This window comes from Triticum dicoccoides, chromosome 4B (assembly GCF_002162155.2).
Source record: "Triticum dicoccoides isolate Atlit2015 ecotype Zavitan chromosome 4B, WEW_v2.0, whole genome shotgun sequence".
NCBI lineage: Eukaryota > Viridiplantae > Streptophyta > Magnoliopsida > Poales > Poaceae > Triticum > Triticum dicoccoides.
Window position 1 is genome coordinate 637,436,811 of NC_041387.1, and position 18,758 is coordinate 637,455,568.

General features: G+C 45.9%; 1 long non-coding RNA gene across 1 annotated transcript; it reads left to right on the forward strand.

The window, feature by feature from the left end:
- The first annotated feature begins 16,292 nt into the window (after window positions 1-16,292).
- On the forward strand, window positions 16,293-18,623 carry LOC119294121. The gene is made up of 4 exons (XR_005143343.1): window positions 16,293-16,584; window positions 17,000-17,094; window positions 18,040-18,380; window positions 18,528-18,623. It is a non-coding gene; the product is annotated as an uncharacterized LOC119294121 (long non-coding RNA).
- Window positions 18,624-18,758: the final 135 nt, after the last annotated feature.

The following is an 18,758-nucleotide window of genomic DNA, read 5'->3' on the forward strand; positions in this document are numbered from 1 at the left end:
GAGGAGCAAATAAGTTACACACAGCTATATTTGCTACAGATCAGCTATGAACTCGATATTTATGTACACCATACAGAATATTTTTTCCAGTTAGTACAAGTTAATTTAATACTCAGCTCTTTATTTGTGTCCATTTAGTGCAAGTTCATTATCATGCATATAAACTTTTGCTCCCAGCCAGCACCATGAGTCTTCCCAGCTACCTACCCAACTACAAGTCAGGAGGCCACTACTGTTAAACCAACTCAAGTGAGAGAGCCAGCAAACTAGATGGGATCTTTCCTTATCACTAAAATGAAAATTTTGAGCACACCAAAAATTGATTGTGTGTCATAAGATGATTCTGAGAGTGCAGCACCATGTTACCATCTCTAAAGTTGATTAGCTAGCAGCAAAAATTGTGTAACATATGTATAACCATTGCAAACAACCTTAGCAGAATAAGGAGAACAAAATTTCATGCAAAATGTTGGTATAACCAGTAGATTATCCCCTAACAGAAGCTAACTAGGCTCCAATACACAAGGCACAACAAGTAGAGATGTAACACCCATGATGCGGCTATATCTCCCACGTGTTGAAGCACGACTTAGAGGCATAACCGCATTGTGGTTTTGTTGCAAGAAGGGTCATCTTCACACAATCCCATGTAATGAACAAGAATGGGATAAAGAGTTGGCTTACAATCGCCACTTCACACAATGAACATAAATAAATCATACATCATTTAGAGTACACACATATAGTCCGTCTACGGACAAAACCAACAGAAAAGAAGATAACCCAACTGCTAGATCCCCGATCGTTCCAACTGGGCTCCACTACTAATCAACAAGAAACAACCCATAGCAACAACTAAGATCTTCATTGAGCTCCCATCTGAGCTCGGTTGCATCACCTGCACTGGTATCATCGGTACCTGCAACTGTTGTGATAGTATCTGGTGAGTCACGAGGACTCAGCAATCTCAAAACCCGCGAGATCAAGACTATTTAACCTTATGGGTAGGAAGGGGTAAAGTGGTGAGGTTGCAGCAGCGACTAAGCATATATGGTGGCTGACATATGCAAATAAGAGCGAGAAGAGATGCAACGGAACGGTCGTGAAGCTAGCAATGATCAAGAACTGATCCTGAACTCCTACTTACGTCAAACATAACCCAAAACCGTGTTCACTTCCCGGACTCCACCGAAAAGAGACCATCACGGCTACACATGCTCTTGATGCATTTTAACTCGGATCTGGTGTCAAGTTATCTACAACCGGACATTAACAAATTCCCATCTGCCTATAACCGCAGGCACGGCTTTCGAAAGATTATATACCCTGAAGGGGTGTCCCAACTTAGCCCATCACAAGCTCTCACGGTCAACGAAGGATATACCTTCTCCCGGGAAGACCCGATCAGCCTCGGAATCCCGGTTTGCAAGACATTTCGACAATGGTAAAACAAGACCAGCAAAGCCGCCCGATGTGCCGACAAATCCCGATAGGAGCTGCACATATCTCGTTCTCAGGGCACACCGGATGAGACATCCTACGAGTAAAACCAGCCCTCAAGTTTCCCCGAGGTGGCCCCGCAGTCTACTCACTTCAGACCAACACTCGAAGGAGCACTGGCCCAGGGGGGGGGGTTAAAATAAAGATGACCCTTGAGTCTGCAGAGCCCAAGGGAAAAAGGCTTAGGTGGCAAATGGTAAAACCAAGGTTGGGCCTTGCTGGAGGAGTTTTATTCAAAGCGAACTGTCAAGGGGGTCCCATAAATCACCCAACCGCGTAAGGAACGCAAAATCCGGGAACATAACACCGGTATGACGGAAACTAGGGCGGCAAGAGTGGAACAAAATACCAGGCATAAGGCCGAGTCTTCCACCCTTTACCAAGTATATAGATGCTTTAATTAAATAAGAGATATTGTGATATCCCAAAATAATCCTGTCCGTCATGGAGCAATCTTCAACTTCACCTGCAACTAACAACGCTATAAGAAGGGCTGAGCAAAGCGGTAACATAGCCAAGCAACGGTTTGCTGGGAAGGGTGAAAAGGTTAGAGGCTGACATGGCAATATGGGAGGCATGGCAGACAAGTGATAGGTAGCGCAACATAGCGATAGAACGAAGCAACTAGCAAGCAAAGATAGAAGTGATATCGAAGGTAATGGTCATCTTGCCTGAGATCCCGCAAGGAAGAAGAACGCGTCCATGAAGAAGACAAACGAACGTAGTCGAACGAATCCTCACAACTCCGGAACGAAACCGAAGCTAACGAGAGAAGCAAACCGGAAAGAAGCAAACAACATGGTAAACACACAAGCATAATCATGGCATGATGCACAAACACGTATAATGCATGTCCGGTTTAATGAGGCATGGCATGGCAAAGTGCAACAAACAATACTACAAGTTAAGTGGAGCTCAATATGCAACAAGTTGCATATTGACGGAACACCACAACAATTATTTAGTTCTCTCTCGCTTAGGTACAACAATATTGAATGTTATTAAACATGGCAAGGGGTGAAACATAATTGAACTAACTATTTAGGCAAGTTTAAATGAGGCCGGAACCAACAAACAACAATTCCGGAAAGTCCCCATGTCATTTAGTAGTTTAATGCAAACACAATTATAAACATTTTAAATGTTGTTATCATGATGCGGCTGACATATACAAGTTTTATGCAATTTTATGTAAATGTTGACATGAGCATGTTATGAAGCATTTGGTCACCATGGCGGAACGAAAAGGGTGCCACGGCGGCGAAACAAAAATGGTGCCACGACAACATATCCGAAAATGATGCCACGACAACATATCGGTTCTGGTAGCTCATGGAGATACCGGTGCAAAAGGAGGCGTGACGTGAGCGAGTCATGCAAGATGGTGGGGTGATCCCGGTTACCGGGTTCCCACCGGGTCGACGGCATGGCAAACGAGGAGGAACACGCACGAAACAAACGGGCACGATGCAAACATAGGGTTCATCTCATACAACACTCAAGCATTCGTTCACGGGCGGTCGTCTCGGGGTTATACCTTCAAAGCGTGCATTTCGGAGCGGTTCGGGTCCGGTACGATGTAGAGGAAGTAGACATTCTCGTAGCGGTCGTAGAGGAAGTAGTTGTACACGTGTCGATGGTAGTGGAAGTAGTTGTTCACGTGGCGACGGTACTGGTACATCTCGTAGTGGAAGTAGTCGTACACGGCGACGGTAGTTGTACACGTTCGTCTCGGAGAGGTACTTGACGAATCCAACATCTTCGGGGCGACGGTAGTGGCATTCATGGTAGATGAACTTGGCGATCCAAAGGGATACTTGGCGGGTCGTCGAGGTACACGTTGTCGGGGTACTTGTCGCATCACCGGGTGTAGTCGTACACGTTCGGAGCGGAACTTGGCGTATCCATGGCGAAGAAATACAAAAGGGCCTCAGGTCTCGGTGGTCAACGAACAGGAGGCCGACCCGTGGACCTGGCATTTGACTGAATCGAGTCCACGGGGACAAGCGGGCGAGTTGCTGCTGCTTTTCGAGGTGAAGCAGGGCGCAGTTCAGGCAAAACGGAGGCAGCAGCGGCGAGGCTTGGGGCTGGCGACGAAGATCCGGGCGAGGACGGGGCTCTCTGGCGAGGTGGCGATGGACTTGGCATGCTGCTGCTCGATGCAGCCAGGGGATGCAGAGGACGCCGGGAAGGCAGGGAGGGGAGCCTGGGTGCAGAGGTCGGGCGTGCCGGCGAGGACGGGCAGCGGGATGACACAAGGTCGCAGGGGAGGCGGGCGACGAAGCAAGGTGGTGGTGGTGGAGGACGCGGGCCGGCTCGATCCACGAGATGGACGGCGCGGGCTACAGGATCCGGCTGAAGGCTTGGCCATGGACGACGGTGAGGTAGGTCGAGGGCGGCGACGGTCGCTTGGCGGAGGGAGGAGGCAGCGGCAGCAGGGCGCGGCAGGGCGCGGGGACGGCTCGGGCACGGTGGTCGCGGGGGCGCTCGAGAAGGGGAGGCGCCATGGAGGAGGAGAGGAAGGAGGCCGGCTGATGCGGGCGCCATGAGAGGCGCGCTCGAGAGGAGGGGATCGGGCGTAGGGAGCAGGAGGGAGAGATGGCGGCGGGGTCGCGCGCGAGGGGAGGTGCGGTCGAGCGAAGGGTTTTGGCGGCGCGCACGGGAACGAGAAGGAGAGATGGGATCGAGCTGAGATCTCCCCTGCGCTAGGGTTAGAGGGGGCGCGGCTGGGCCTTGGGCCGGCTTAGGCACATGTTGGTTAGGTAGTGGGCTGCGGCTAGTGGGATGAAGAGGTGGGCTGGCCTGGGCTGTCTCTCTCTTCTCTCTCCCTCTAATCTTTTATTTTCCAAAATAGAAAATAATAGGAAGAGGGAAAAGAGAGAAAGGAAAAAGGTTAGAGAAATGACTTTGGCATGCGGATAATTTTCCCGGGCTCACAAAAATGAGCTCGATCCAGGAAAAATAGAAAAGAGGCACGAATGCAAGATTTAAATTCAAACTCAGTTGAATTTAATTCAAATGGGTTTGAACTAGGACTTGATAAAAGGAAGGTCCAAAAATGTTCGGATTTTTGGTGGAGCTCCGGAAAATGATGAAAGAAATTATGGGCAAGGTTGGAGACCAAGAATTGAGATAACAAAGGCATTGGGATTTATTTGCAAGTGGGTTATGATTAATTCCAAACAAATGGAATAATTTTATTATAGCTCCCTAATAATATTGAGAGGCTTTAATATGTTATAAAGAGAAATCACAAGTGAATTCCCTCAATTTAAATGGACCAAAGGATCCATACAATTTATTTAGAAGAGTTTTTAAAATTAAATGGCATGATGACATGATGCAATGCAAAAATAAAAGAGCAAGCACAAAAGAAACACACGACGAAACTCGGAATAGCTGGAAGTCTTCTGGAGCGTCGGTCTCGGGGCGTTACAACACTCCACCACTACAAGAGGATCTCGTCCCGAGATCTAGGATGGCACCGGAGGGAAGCGGAAGAGGAAGAGAAGAGGTAAAACTAAGTTGCTTCTTTGACGAACGAGTGAAACCAAAGAACCTTGAGAGGTTGAAAAGTTGAAAGAAAGAACACAACAGAGTTGAACACAATTGAGAGCACTGCGGTAGAAAATAGAAACAAGGAACACCATTTGAACCTTGGAGGTTGCAAAGCTATGAATGACGAGTACAATGGACAAGAAGGAATTGGAACCACTCTGGTTGAAACGAGATAAACAAGGAACAAGGAAGATCAAATTCGGACAGCACTCCGGTTGAAAAGAGATGCAAGACTTGATAAGATGAAAAGAACTTGAAGAGGTGACACAACACTCCGGTTGAATGGATTAGCACAAAAAGAACATGATCCTCAATACGAGAAGATGAGTGAAGAGAGCAACATCACAATGCCTTCGGAAGAAAGAATAGAAGATAGATCATTAGAATAACAGAATGAAGAAGAAAATGTCAACTTCTACCACAATTGAATTTGGAAAGCATCCTTGCAAGAAGGTTAGAGCGGAGTTGTTGGAAAAAACCAACAACAAAATGAATAAGCTTGTAGTGGGCTTATGGAAAACTTCTCAAAATTGAGGTGAAATTCTGCCACTAACGAAAAACAATTGCTTGCTTGAGATCAACGAAGAGATGAAAAACCTCTTTCATCGAGAAGGATATGGAGAAAGCTTGGATCATTGATAAGCACCACAAATAGCAACATTCCTTAGAGAAGGCTTTTAGGTGAAATCTATACCAAGATAACTCCAACGAAGAGATTAATGGATTTAAAATACCTCATTCTTGACAACATGTGAATCGCGAAACATGAATGGAAATTGTCAAGAGTGATATAACACCATCTCAAAAGATAAGGTAGGAGAAGTGCACTTTGGAATGCAAGATGAAGAATGCTTGAACTCCTCTAAAAAGAATCTCGATGAACACTTCGAGAAGGAATTAAATCCTTGATGAACCACCATGTAGAGCCTCCATGGAGAACTCCGGTAATAAAAGGATGACAAAAAGAAAGGGAAGTTGAAAACACAAGGTGAAGCCTTGCGATGATTTAGATGGAGCTTCGCGACGATATAACCGAGAGAACTTGGAACTCCGGAAAAGAAAAAGATGAACAACAAGAAGCCAAGAATTTATTCCTCCTGAACAAACTCCGAAGGAAAGGATTAATCACTTGGATGAAACAAGAATAAGAATTATGTCATGATGGCCTTCGGAGGAAAGAAATGGAAACAACTCATGAAATGCTCCGGATGGGTTTAAAGAATTCCCACAATCAAAAACAATTATGAGAGGATGGCGTCAAACTTGAACTACGCATCTTTGGAAGAACGGGTAAGGATTTAAGAGGAACTCTTCTTCGGTCTTCAAAATTTGAGAATGACAACGAGAAACACCACCATGAATTGTTGAGATACTCCGGGATGAAAATTAGAAAGGTTGAACCAACGATGAAAAGAATTTGAAAGATCTTGGAGAAGGACATATGACTGATGATAATTCATTCTTACATCAAACATTGAAATGAATTTGGGAATCGCTCGAGATAAATTAGAAGAGTCAGGTAAAATCCTGGAAAAAGACCTGTGGGTTAGGGCCCACTCAAAAGGAAAACACCGTTTGAACGATTGATTGAAAGGGGGGGATTGCGCCGATTGAATTAAATGACTTGAATGAGATAATAATCTCCAAATAGCTTGAACGGATTGAGAATGGAAACACGAATCTTCCAAGATATCTTGAGCACTCCGGATAAGAACATTGATTGAAAAGAGTGAAGAGACTTCACATGAATAAATGGATACTTGATTAAAATATATGAGTCCTTGAAGAAAAGGGTGGGAGGGTGGGGAAAACAAAGACAACTTGGGATGAACGAAACAAACACCGTTGAGAAAACTTAGAATTGATCTTGCAGATGGGGAGAATGATGGGATCATCTCGAAGAGAAGCGCACCAGTTGGAAAAGAATTAACACGACAACCTCAATGATCAAAAGGATTAGTATTCACATAGCAATATGAGAACAACGTTTATGAAAGGTATGGATTCAACATTTGACTCGAAGCAACTCGAATACCACATATAACACAAAACAAAGGATTTGGCTTGCAGAATAAGCCAGAACAAACATATGATAGAGATTTCGTCCGAAGATTTCGTGGTGGGGCCCACACGGGCTCGAGTGTACAACACCATCATGTACAAGGCAGTGCACATGACGTACGAAGTGTCCCCGAACCAACATAGCCAAGGGTTCTTTAAGACACAACGAGACCACTGTAAAAATGACCGTGGAAAGGCGGACCACTAGACGTTGAACCCCAATCTCATATCATGCATCTGTCGAAAAGATATTTTAGGAGCTACTTGAATTCCCACCTATAAAACTCCCGAAACTTTCTGGTTATGCAATCTGGTGTTGGGGATACAGGGGAAGCAATATATATCTCACCCAAAACTAACAATCCCTACATCCAAGCTGTATCCATCCGTCAACACATAACCAAGAAACCTTCGGAAATCGTGTACCTCAACCTTCGAAAAGCATCCGTTATACGAGTTATGGCAATACTCCCAAACTCCCGCCCCAGTACTGGGTGGCGTCGAGGTTATCTCACCAACAACTGCATAAAAGAGATTTTCGATGTCGACAAAACTCAGGTATTCCAGAACTGCAACGATAAAATTGTGACGACAACACCTCGGAGCTCAACTCCCCGGGTCAATGCCACATAATAGACAGGAGGCACCAAGAACAATGTTCTCATCACAAAACCATCGGAACGATTCCAAGATCCCGCGTGATCCTAAAAAAAATTTAGTGAAATTTGAGGAGAGGAAAGTCAAAACATCTACGTCAGGAGACCTCACTAGAGCGACGAAGGGACTGAGGAGTAAAAAGAATCCTACTCTCCGATATATATATAATCCTAAGACTCAAAACATTTTTTTCTAGACTCAACAACGCCCGCAATCAATCAAGCAGGGGGCTCCTAAGTCGGGGATGGCTCTGATTACCAACTTGTAACACCCACGATGCGGCTATATCTCCCACGTGTCGAAGCACGACTTAGAGGCATAACCGCATTGTGGTTTTGTCGCAAGAAGGGTCATCTTCACACAATCCCATGTAATGAACAAGAATGGGATAAAGAGTTGTCTTACAATCGCCACTTCACACAATGAACATAAATAAATCATACATCATTCAGAGTACACACATATAGTCTGTCTACAGACAAAACCAACAGAAAAGAAGATAACCCAACTGCTAGATCCCCGATCGTCCCGACTGGGCTCCACTACTGATCAACAAGAAACAACCCATAGCAACAACTAAGATCTTCATTGAGCTCCCATCTGAGCTCGGTTGCATCACCTGCACTGGTATCATCGGCACCTGCAACTGTTGTGATAGTATCTGGTGAGTCACGAGGACTCAGCAATCTCAAAACCCGCGAGATCAAGATTATTTAAGCTTATGGGTAGGAAGGGGTAAAGTGGTGAGGTTGCAGCAGCGACTAAGCATATATGGTGGCTGACATACGCAAATAAGAGCGAGAAGAGAAGCAACGGAACGGTCGTGAAGCTAGCAATGATCAAGAAGTGATCCTGAACTCCTACTTACGTCAAACATAACCCAAAACCGTTTTCACTTCCCGGACTCCGCCGAAAAGAGACCATCGGCTACACACGCTATTGATGCGTTTTAATTCGGATCTGGTGTCAAGTTATCTACAACCGGACATTAACAAATTCCCATCTGCCTATAACCGCAGGCACGGCTTCCGAAAGATTATATACCCTGCAGGGGTGTCCCAACTTAGCCCATCACAAGCTCTCACAGTCAACAAAGGATATACCTTCTCCCCGGAAGACCCGATCAGCCTCGGAATCCCGGTTCGCAAGGCATTTCGACAATGGTAAAACAAGACCAGCAAAGCCGCCCGATGTGCCGACAAATCCCGATAGGAGCTGCACATATCTCGTTCTCAGGGCACACCGGATGAGACATCCTACGAGTAAAACCATCCCTCAAGTTTCCCCGAGGTGGCCCCGCAGTCTACTCAGTTCGGACCAACACTCGAAGGAGCACTGGCCCAGGGGGGTTAAAATAAAGATGACCCTTGAGTCTGCAGAACCCAAGGGAAAAAGGCTTAGGTGGCAAATGGTAAAACCAAGGTTGGGCCTTGCTGGAGGAGTTTTATCCAAAGCGAACTGTCAAGGGGGTCCCATAAATCACCCAACCGCGTAAGGAACGCAAAATCCGGGAACATAACACCGGTATGACGGAAACTAGGGCGGCAAGAGTGGAACAAAACACCAGGCATAAGGCCGAGTCTTCCACCCTTTACCAAGTATATAGATGCATTAATTAAATAAGAGATATTGTGATATCCCAAAATAATCCTGTCCGTCATGGAGCAATCTTCAACTTCACCTGCAACTAACAACGCTATAAGAAGGGCTGAGCAAAGCGGTAACATAGCCAAGCAACGGTTTGCTAGGAAGGGTGAAAAGGTTAGAGGCTGACATGGCAATATGGGAGGCATGGCAGACAAGTGATAGGTAGCGCAACATAGTGATAGAACGAAGCAACTAGCAAGCAAAGATAGAAGTGATATCGAAGGTAATGGTCATCTTGCCCGAGATCCCGCAAGGAAGAAGAACGCATCCACGAAGAAGACAAACGAACGTAGTCGAACGAATCCTCACAACTCCGGAACGAAACCGAAGCTAACGAGAGAAGCAACCCAGAAAGAAGCAAACAACATGGTAAACACACAAGCATAATCATGGCATGATGCACAAACACGTATGATGCATGTCCGGTTTAATGAGGCATGGCATGGCAAAGTGCAACAAACAATACTACAAGTTAAGTGGAGCTCAATATGCAACAAGTTGCATATTGACGGAACACCACAACAATTATTTAGTCCTCTCTCGTTTAGGTACAAGAATATTGAATGTTATTAAACATGGTAAGGGGTGAAACATAATTGAACTAACTATTTAGGCAAGTTTAAATGAGGTCGGAACCAACAAACAACAATTCCGGAAAGTCCCCGTGTCATTTAGTAGTTTAATGCAAACACAATTATAAACATTTTAAATGTTGTTATCATGATGCGGATGGCATATACAAGTTTTATGCAATTTTATGAAAATGTTGACATGAGCATGTTATGAAGCATTTGGTCACCATGGCGGAATGAAAAGGGTGCCACGGCGGCGAAACAAAAATGGTGCCACGGCAACATATCCGAAAATTATGCCACAGCAACATATCCGAAAATGTTGCCACGGCAACATATCGGTTCCGGTAGCTCATGGAGATACCGGTGCAAAAGGAGGCGTGACGTGAGCGAGTCATGCAAGATGGTGGGGTGACCCGGTTGCCGGGTTCCCACGGGTCGACGGCATGGCAAACAAGGAGGAACGCGCACGAAACAAACGAGCACGATGCAAACATACGGTTCATCTCATACAACACTCAAGCATTCGTTCACGGGCGGTTGTCTTGGGGGTTATACCTTCGAAGCATGCCTTTCGGAGCGGTTCGGGTTCGGTACGATGTAGAGGAAGTAGACGTTCTCGTAGCGGTCGTAGAGGAAGTAGTTGTACACGTGTCGACGGTAGTGGAAGTAGTTGTTCACGTGGCGACGGTAGTGGTACATCTCGTAGTGGATGTAGCGACGGTAGTTGTACACGTTCGTCTTGGAGAGGTACTTGACGAATCCAACATCTTCGGGGCGACGGTAGTGGTACACGTGGTAGATGAACTTGGCGATCCAAAGGGGTACTTGGTGGGTCGTCGAGGTACACGTTGTCGGGGTACTTGTCGCATCACCGGGTGTAGTCGTACACGTTCGGAGCGGAACTTGGCGTATCCATGGCGAAGAAATACAAAAGGGCCTCAGGTCTCGGTGGTCAACGAACAGGAGGCCGACCCGTGGATCTGGCATTTGACTGAATCGAGTCCACGGGGACAAGCGGGCGAGCTGCTGCTGCTGTTCGAGGCGAAGCAGGGCGCAGTTCAGGCAAAACGGAGGCAGCAGCGGCGAGGCTTGGGGCTGGCGACGAAGATCCGGGCGAGGACGGGGCTCTCTGGCGAGGTGGCGATGGACTTGGCATGCTGCTGCTCGATGCAGCCAGGGGATGTAGAGGACGCCGGGAAGGCAGGGAGGGGAGCCCGGGTGCAGAGGTCAGGCGTGCAGGCGAGGACAGGCAGCAGGGTGACACGAGGTTGCAGGGGAGGCGGGCGACGGAGCAAGGTGGTGGTGGTGGAGGACGCGGGCCAGCTCGATCCACGAGATGGACGGCGCGGGCTGCAGGATCCGGCCGAAGGCATGGCCATGGACGACGGCGAGGTAGGTCGAGGGCGGCAGCGGTCGCCTGGCGGAGAGAGCAGGCAGCGGCAGCAGGGCACGACAGGGCGCGGGGACGGCTCGGGCACGGTGGTCGCGGGGGCGCTCGAGAAGGGGAGGCGCCATGGAGGAGGAGAGGAAGGAGGCCGGTTAATGCGGGCGCCATGAGAGGCGCGCTCAAGAGGAGGGGATCGGGCGAAGGGAGCAGGAGGGAGAGATGGCGACGGGGTCGCGTGCGAGGGGAGGAGCGGTCGAGCGAAGGGTTCTGGCGGCGTGCACAGGAACGAGAAGGAGAGATGGGATCAAGCTGAGCTCTCCCCTGCGCTAGGGTTAGAGGGGGCGCGGCTGGGCCTTGGGCCGGCTTAGGCACATGTTGGTTAGGTAGTGGGCTACGGCTGGTGGCTGAAGAGGTGGGCTGGCCTGGGCTGTCTCTCTCTTCTCTCTCCCTCTAATCTTTTATTTTCCAAAACAGTAAATAATAGGAAGAGGGAAAAGAGAGAAAGGAAAAAGGTTAGAGAAATGACTTTGGCATGCGGATAATTTTCCCGGGCTCACAAAAATGAGCTCGATCTAGGAAAAATAGAAAAGAAGCACGAATGCAAGATTTAAATTCAAACTCATTTGAATTTAATTCAAATGGGTTTGAACTAGGACTTGAGATAAAAGGAAGGTCCAAAAATGTTCGGATTTTTGGTGGAGCTCCGGAAAATGATGAAAGAAATTATGGGCAAGGTTGGAGGCCAAGAATTGAGATAACGAAGGCATTGGGATTTATTTGCAAGTGGGTTATGATTAATTCCAAATAAATGGAATAATTTTATTATAGCTCCCTAATAATATTGAGAGGCTTTAATATGTTATAAAGAGAAATCACAAGTGAATTCCCTCGATTTAAATGGACCGAAGGATCCATACAATTTATTTAGAAGAGTTTTAAAAATTAAATGGCATGATGACATGATGCAATGCAAAAATAAAAGAGCAAGCACAAAAGAAACACACGACGAAACTCGGAATAGCTGGAAGTCTTCTGGAGCGTCGGTCTCGGGGCGTTACAAGAGACTACATAAGCCACGGCCATGAAACAGAGCATGGTATTACAGCAGCTCAGAGATGGAGCTAGAGGTAGGAGATGGACTCACCGGAGAGGAGGTTGTAGTCAATGCCGCACACAGGCGCCGCCGCCGCTGTCATCCTCTAGAGGATACGCTGTCGCTTCATCGACGGACTCATCTGGTACAAGGAGATCATCAAAATGCATCACACTCATGATCATCAAAACACAGCAGCAGGAGCAAATACAAGTTTAGCCCATCATGAACAGGGGCGCTAGGCAATCCAGTAGCAATGTCATATATAGGTAATAATAACAGGACCTTAGATAATTTCTTTTCAGTTGTCTCTATTTTTCTTGTGCAGCAACGAACGGAGGTAGAGCGAGGGATAGCACCAGAGCAGAGCGGACATTGGTCGTCTTGTGTGGTAGCAGGAGTATTCAATAGCAGAGTGAAGGATTTGTAACACTATTCTTTCATGTCAAAAGGACTGCATGAAGACTTGCTTTCACTTGGGGAAACCAAGCTAAGTAGCAGTCCAGAGAGACAGTACAAGTACATGTATTAGATAAACGCCACTGTAGAAATTGCAAGATGAGGATTATTACACATGACACTGTAGAAGATAGGAGGGACATTATCTCTTTATAAATGCACAAGAGACACATTGATCATGCTGTTTAAAGAAAACATAAACTCTGCATTTGTCGTAATCTAGTACTTCATGCAGTGCTCTAGTACAAAGTTAGCCTTGACAAAATTTTAGTAGAACAAAATGTTCTATGTTGAACAAATAAGTTGTTGGAAATATGCCCTAGAGGCAATAATAAAATGGTTATTATTATATTTCTTTGATTCATGGTAATAGTCTATTATTCATGCTATAATTGTGTTATCCGGAAATTGTAATACACGTGTGAATACATAGACCACAACGTGTCCCTAGTGAGCCTCTAGTTGACTAGCTCGTTGATCAACAGATAGTCATGGTTTCCTGACTATGGGCATTGGATGTCATTGATAACGGGATCACATCATTAGGAGAATGATGTGATCGACAAGACCCAATCCTAAGCATAGCTCAAAGATCGTGTAGTTCGTTTAGCTAGAGCTTTTCTAAATGTCAAGTATCATTTCCTTAGACCATCAGATTGTGCAACTCCCGAATACCGTAGGAGTGCTTTGGGTGTACCAAACGTCACAACGTAACTGGGTGACTATAAAGGTACACTACGGGTATCTCCGAAAGTGTCTGTTGGGTTGGCACGAATCGAGACTGGGATTTGTCACTCCGTATGACGGAGAGGTATCTCTGGGCTCACTCGGTAATGCATCATCATAATGAGCTCAATGTGACCAAGTGTCTGGTCACGGGATCATTCATTACGGTACGAGTAAAGTGACTTGCTGGTAACGAGATTAAACGAGGTATTGGGATACCGACGATCGAATCTCGGGCATGTAACGTACCGATTGACAAAGGGAATTGTATACGGGATTACTTGAGTCCTCGACATCGTGGTTCATCCGATGAGATCATCAAGGAGCATGTGGGAGCCAACATGGGTATCCAGATCCCGCTGTTGGTTATTGACCGGAAAGGCGTCTCGGTCATGTCTTTATGTCTCCTGAACCCGTAGGGTCTACACACTTAAGGTTCGATGATGCTAGGGTTGTAGAGATATGAGTATGCAGTAAACCGAAAGTTGTTCGGAGTCCCGGATGAGATCTCGAACGTCACGAGGAGTTCTAGAATGGTCCGGAGGTAAAGAATTATATATGGGAAGTGAAGTTTCGGCCATCGGGAAAGTTTTGGGGGTTACCGGTATTGTGCCGGGACCACCGGAAGGGTCCCGGGGGTCCATCGGATGGGGCCACCTATCCCGGAGGGCCCCATGGGCTGAAGTGGGAGGGGAACCAACCCCTGGTGGGCTGGTGTGCCCCCCTTGGGCCCCCCTGCGCCTAGGGTTGGGAAACCCTAGGGGTGGGGGCGCCTCCACTTGCCTTGGGGGGCAAGCCACCCCCTTGGCCGCCGCCCCCCTAGGAGATCCCATCTCCTGGGGCCGGCGCCCCCCCTAGGGTGCCTATATAAAGAGGGGGGAGGGAGGGCAGCCGCACCCATGCTCTTGGCGCCTCCCTCTCCCCTTGCTACACCTCTCCCTCTCGTAGACGCTTGGCGAAGCCCTGCCGAGATCGCTGCTGCATCCACCACCACGCCGTCGTGCTGCTGGATCTTCATCAACCTCTCCTTCCCCCTTGCTGGATCAAGAAGGAGGAGATGTCTCCCTGACCGTACGTGTGTTGAATGCGGAGGTGCCGTCCGTTCGGCGCTAGGATCTCCGGTGATTTGGATCACGACGAGTACGACTCCCTCAAACCCGTTCTCTTGAACGCTTCCGCTCGATCTACAAGGGTATGTAGATGTACTCCTCTCTCTCATTGCTAGATGAACTCATAGATTGATCTTGGTGAAACCGTAGAATTTTTTTTATTTTCTGCAACATTCTCCAACAGTGGCATCATGAGCTAGCATACAAGAAAATTGAGATACTGTGACGAAAATCCTCGTGACAATGGTGAATAACGTCACACAGATACCCAATGTGTGATGTTTTATAGGTGGCGTCACTGATCACCATGAATCAGTGATGGTTAACGTCACAAAATCGCCTCAATGGTTGAGTGCCACCAGTCCGCCAATTTCTATGACGATTTGGTAATTTTGATGACAAACCTATTAAAGTCACAGAATATTACGAATGTATGATGCTCATTTTTTGTCATGTGACGTCCAGAAGTGGGACCCATCATAGATGCTTCACATCTTATTGAATGGTAGGACCCACACGTCAATGTTGACAATGGGACCCCCCCATTGTTTAGTCACATTTTATCTAGCGATGGAATTATTTTGTTGTATCTCATAAATAGTCAATGGCATGGAAAATAAGGTTATTACGATTGTTCGTGAGGTGATGTGTATGACATTGCGGTTGTTTGGTTCGATCTCAAAAATAAAAATGGTAGGTAGTAGTTGGCAGAAAAATGTGTATATCATGGACAATTATAGGAACGGTAGGCCCAATTCTAGGACAGATTCATTTGTGTGTTTGTGTCGAATGAAAAAAGTTGGGTACAATGATTGGACGACCTCATGTCTAGTTGCATGCCACTACCAACGAGTGCTCTTGATAAAAGAGGAGTTTTATACATCTAAAAAAGGGCTTTATACATCCTAGATCGCTTACACTAGAGGTTGGGGACTACGCGGATGAGTAGATTCAGACTCTAAACAATCATCGTTGAAAACCATCATCTGACGTTACCAATTTTATTTACACAAGTACTCCTTTCTGTCCCAAAATACTTGTCGGAAAAGATAAAAATAGATGTATCTAAAATTAAAATATATCTATATACATCCATTCCTCCGACAATTATTTTCAGACGGAGGGAGTAGTACAAAAGTTCACTCGTTTGCATTTTGTTTTATTCCAAGATCACATATTTAAGACACCTCTATACGTTATCTAACATGTACAACTTTCGCCATATATATTTACAATTCTCTAGAAAAGAGTACATGGAAAATACCACATCATAATGTCTATGCAAGGTTTACTTTTTTTAATAATCATTTGCTACTTATTTCGTATTAAATGAATTGCATACCATTATGTGGAAATTAAATTATGAAAAATAAAACAATCTGCACACCAGAAAAACTCTTTCCCCTCCGTTTCTCTTTCTTTTTCCCGCATCCTGTCCCCACCCGTCAAAGGCCCAGCCAAACTTTCTCCTTCTATTTCGCCCGGGAAGAGGCACCGCTAAAGGCCACCGCCCACCCCGGCATTTTTTCGCCAGATTCAATCGACTCTCTTATATCCCACGACTGCGGCGATCAGGGCCGGCAGATTGGGGGTGGCCGCCCGCCGGCCGACCTTGAATCCACCACACAACCATCCCCACGAGCACTCCGCTCTATCCCCCCTGCTCACAGCGACCGGCGACGGCGGATTGGAGGAGGCCGCCCGACCGGCCGAGCTCAGATCCACTACATCAACCAGCGACAACGGATTGGAGGAGGCCTCCCCACCCGTCTCTCTTTCCCCACAGATTGCAGCGACCAGCGTCGGCTGACGGTAATTTACTCATCCCGCCCTCCTTATCCCGCAAGCTCTAGACGTTAGGGATCACCATGGAAGGGATATGGGGGAGAAAAGCGCACGCGGTCGTGTACATCTCTGAATACAACGACCATGTGGCAAATCCCGTAGCTCTGTAAGTTTTACTCGATTTTTACTCAGTTGTCGTGAGATTTCCTGTAATTCAGCGACCATGTGGCTTCCTTGTTTGTGGTTCTGCTACCCCATAAATCGTCCTTACCTAGGATGGTCAAAACTTAATGTCTGCACTTGTTCTTGATACAATATATTACCATATGGAGTTCACGGTGTATGTTATTTATTTCGAATTCTTGATAAAGACTGGGTCTGCACTTGTTCTTGTTCAAAACTGAATAAAGATTGATTCTGCACTTGTTCTTGTTCAAAACAGAATAAGGACCGAGTCTGCACTTGTTCGAAACTGAATAAAGGCCGAGTCTGCAGTTGTTCTTGTTTAACTGAATTCTGGATGCTCCATATTTCCAAGTAAGTTGTTTACTTCGATCTGTTCTGCAACCCTCAAAAGCATCATACAGTAATGTCTTTGCCATCTCCAGGACCGTACATAGAAAATCACAGGCCCTGTGCAAATCAAAATTTAAGCCCCGACGTTGGAGTATAGTTTGTTAATCACTGCAACACTATAATTTTCATGTAGAATTCAGCACCAGATGCACAAATTCAAGAAAGAACAAAAAACTGGATGTAGTAGTGTACTTATAAACACGAGTAGTAATAAAAGAATAGGGTGCTGAGAACTCCCACAACCTTCAGAGTAGCATTGTAGTTGTAGATCATAAAAGACTGCACGTAAAGCTCCAGTGGGTGATTGCTAGTGTACATGACCATGATCTGCTAGAGTAATTTAATTTGGGCCTTGAGATTGTTTTCTTTTTTGGAATAGTAGCAATGCATTTAGAGATAGAGAGTGAGAGAGAGAAGAGGGGGTCGCTGGGAGTAATTTTGATGGATTGGGATTGGAGAGAGAAGTACGAGGTGGCTTGGGCCTTTGGGTGCGATATTTCCATCATTGTTTACTCTAATTAATTCTCTATTTAATTAACATCTTAATTACCTAAAAGGTCGTGAGCCCTCCAATTTTTGAGGCCCTGCTCAACCGCTCCGGTTGCACCTGTTAAAATATTGCCCTGGCCATCTCAAATGACAAGCATCAATTCCAAGTTTGAGTATTAAGGAACACATGAACTACTTAATAGCAGAGCTACTTGTTTATAACTATTTTACACAATCTAGCCTTTTTTGTCTACTAGCAATGAAAGCCAAGTTTCAAGAGATAAGTTAATGCAATCATGTACGTTACAAGTACTCCTCCAAACAAGTTTAAGCAGATTTCAGTCATCTAGTGTTGATAATGTAGGCTGGTAGATCTTTCGGCAATTCATTAAGTTCACTCTCTGTCATCTTTTCCAGCTTCAGTTACTAAAATCATGCCACCAGTTCTGGAGAGTGATATGCATAGCAGGGAATATCTTGCGGAACAGAAACGCAAGGGTGAGGCATATTTGAAGGAAAGGAATGCAAGGATTGCGGAACGCAAGGCTGCGGAGCAGGAGTCTCTTAAAGACATACAAAGCATAGCTCGTAGCCTTGTATACTCCAGTGCTCCTAATGCGCAACTGACACAAAAGGCACAAGGTGCTGATGATTGCAGTGACTCAGAGTATGACCGAGATGCTGAAGAGGAGGCCTATGTAGAGGAAGAGGATTTGAGAGATGAAGAGGAGGTCGCTCTTGCTAAGTCCAAAGCAATGGTAATCATGCAGACGTACATCTTAAATAATATGTACACTGTCGATTGACTGACTTTAATTTTGCCTTGCTTGTATCATTTGTATGTCATTCTGCACTATAAGTATCACAAATAATTGACTCAAAGATTGATTCACATATTCTGTCAGGAAGCATTATCAAATAAGCCACCCAACATTACTCATGAGAATTGGACTAGCCTTGTCAATAAATGGTCTGATGAAAGAAACAAGGTTTGTAACAAGATGTGCGACCAACAATAGTTTTTGCATTCACATCTACTGTACCATATGTAAATACTTATATTCATTTTTTATGTAGAAAATATGTCAAATGAATAAGGAAAACCGAGAAGCTGTCAGGCAACACCAAAAGACGGG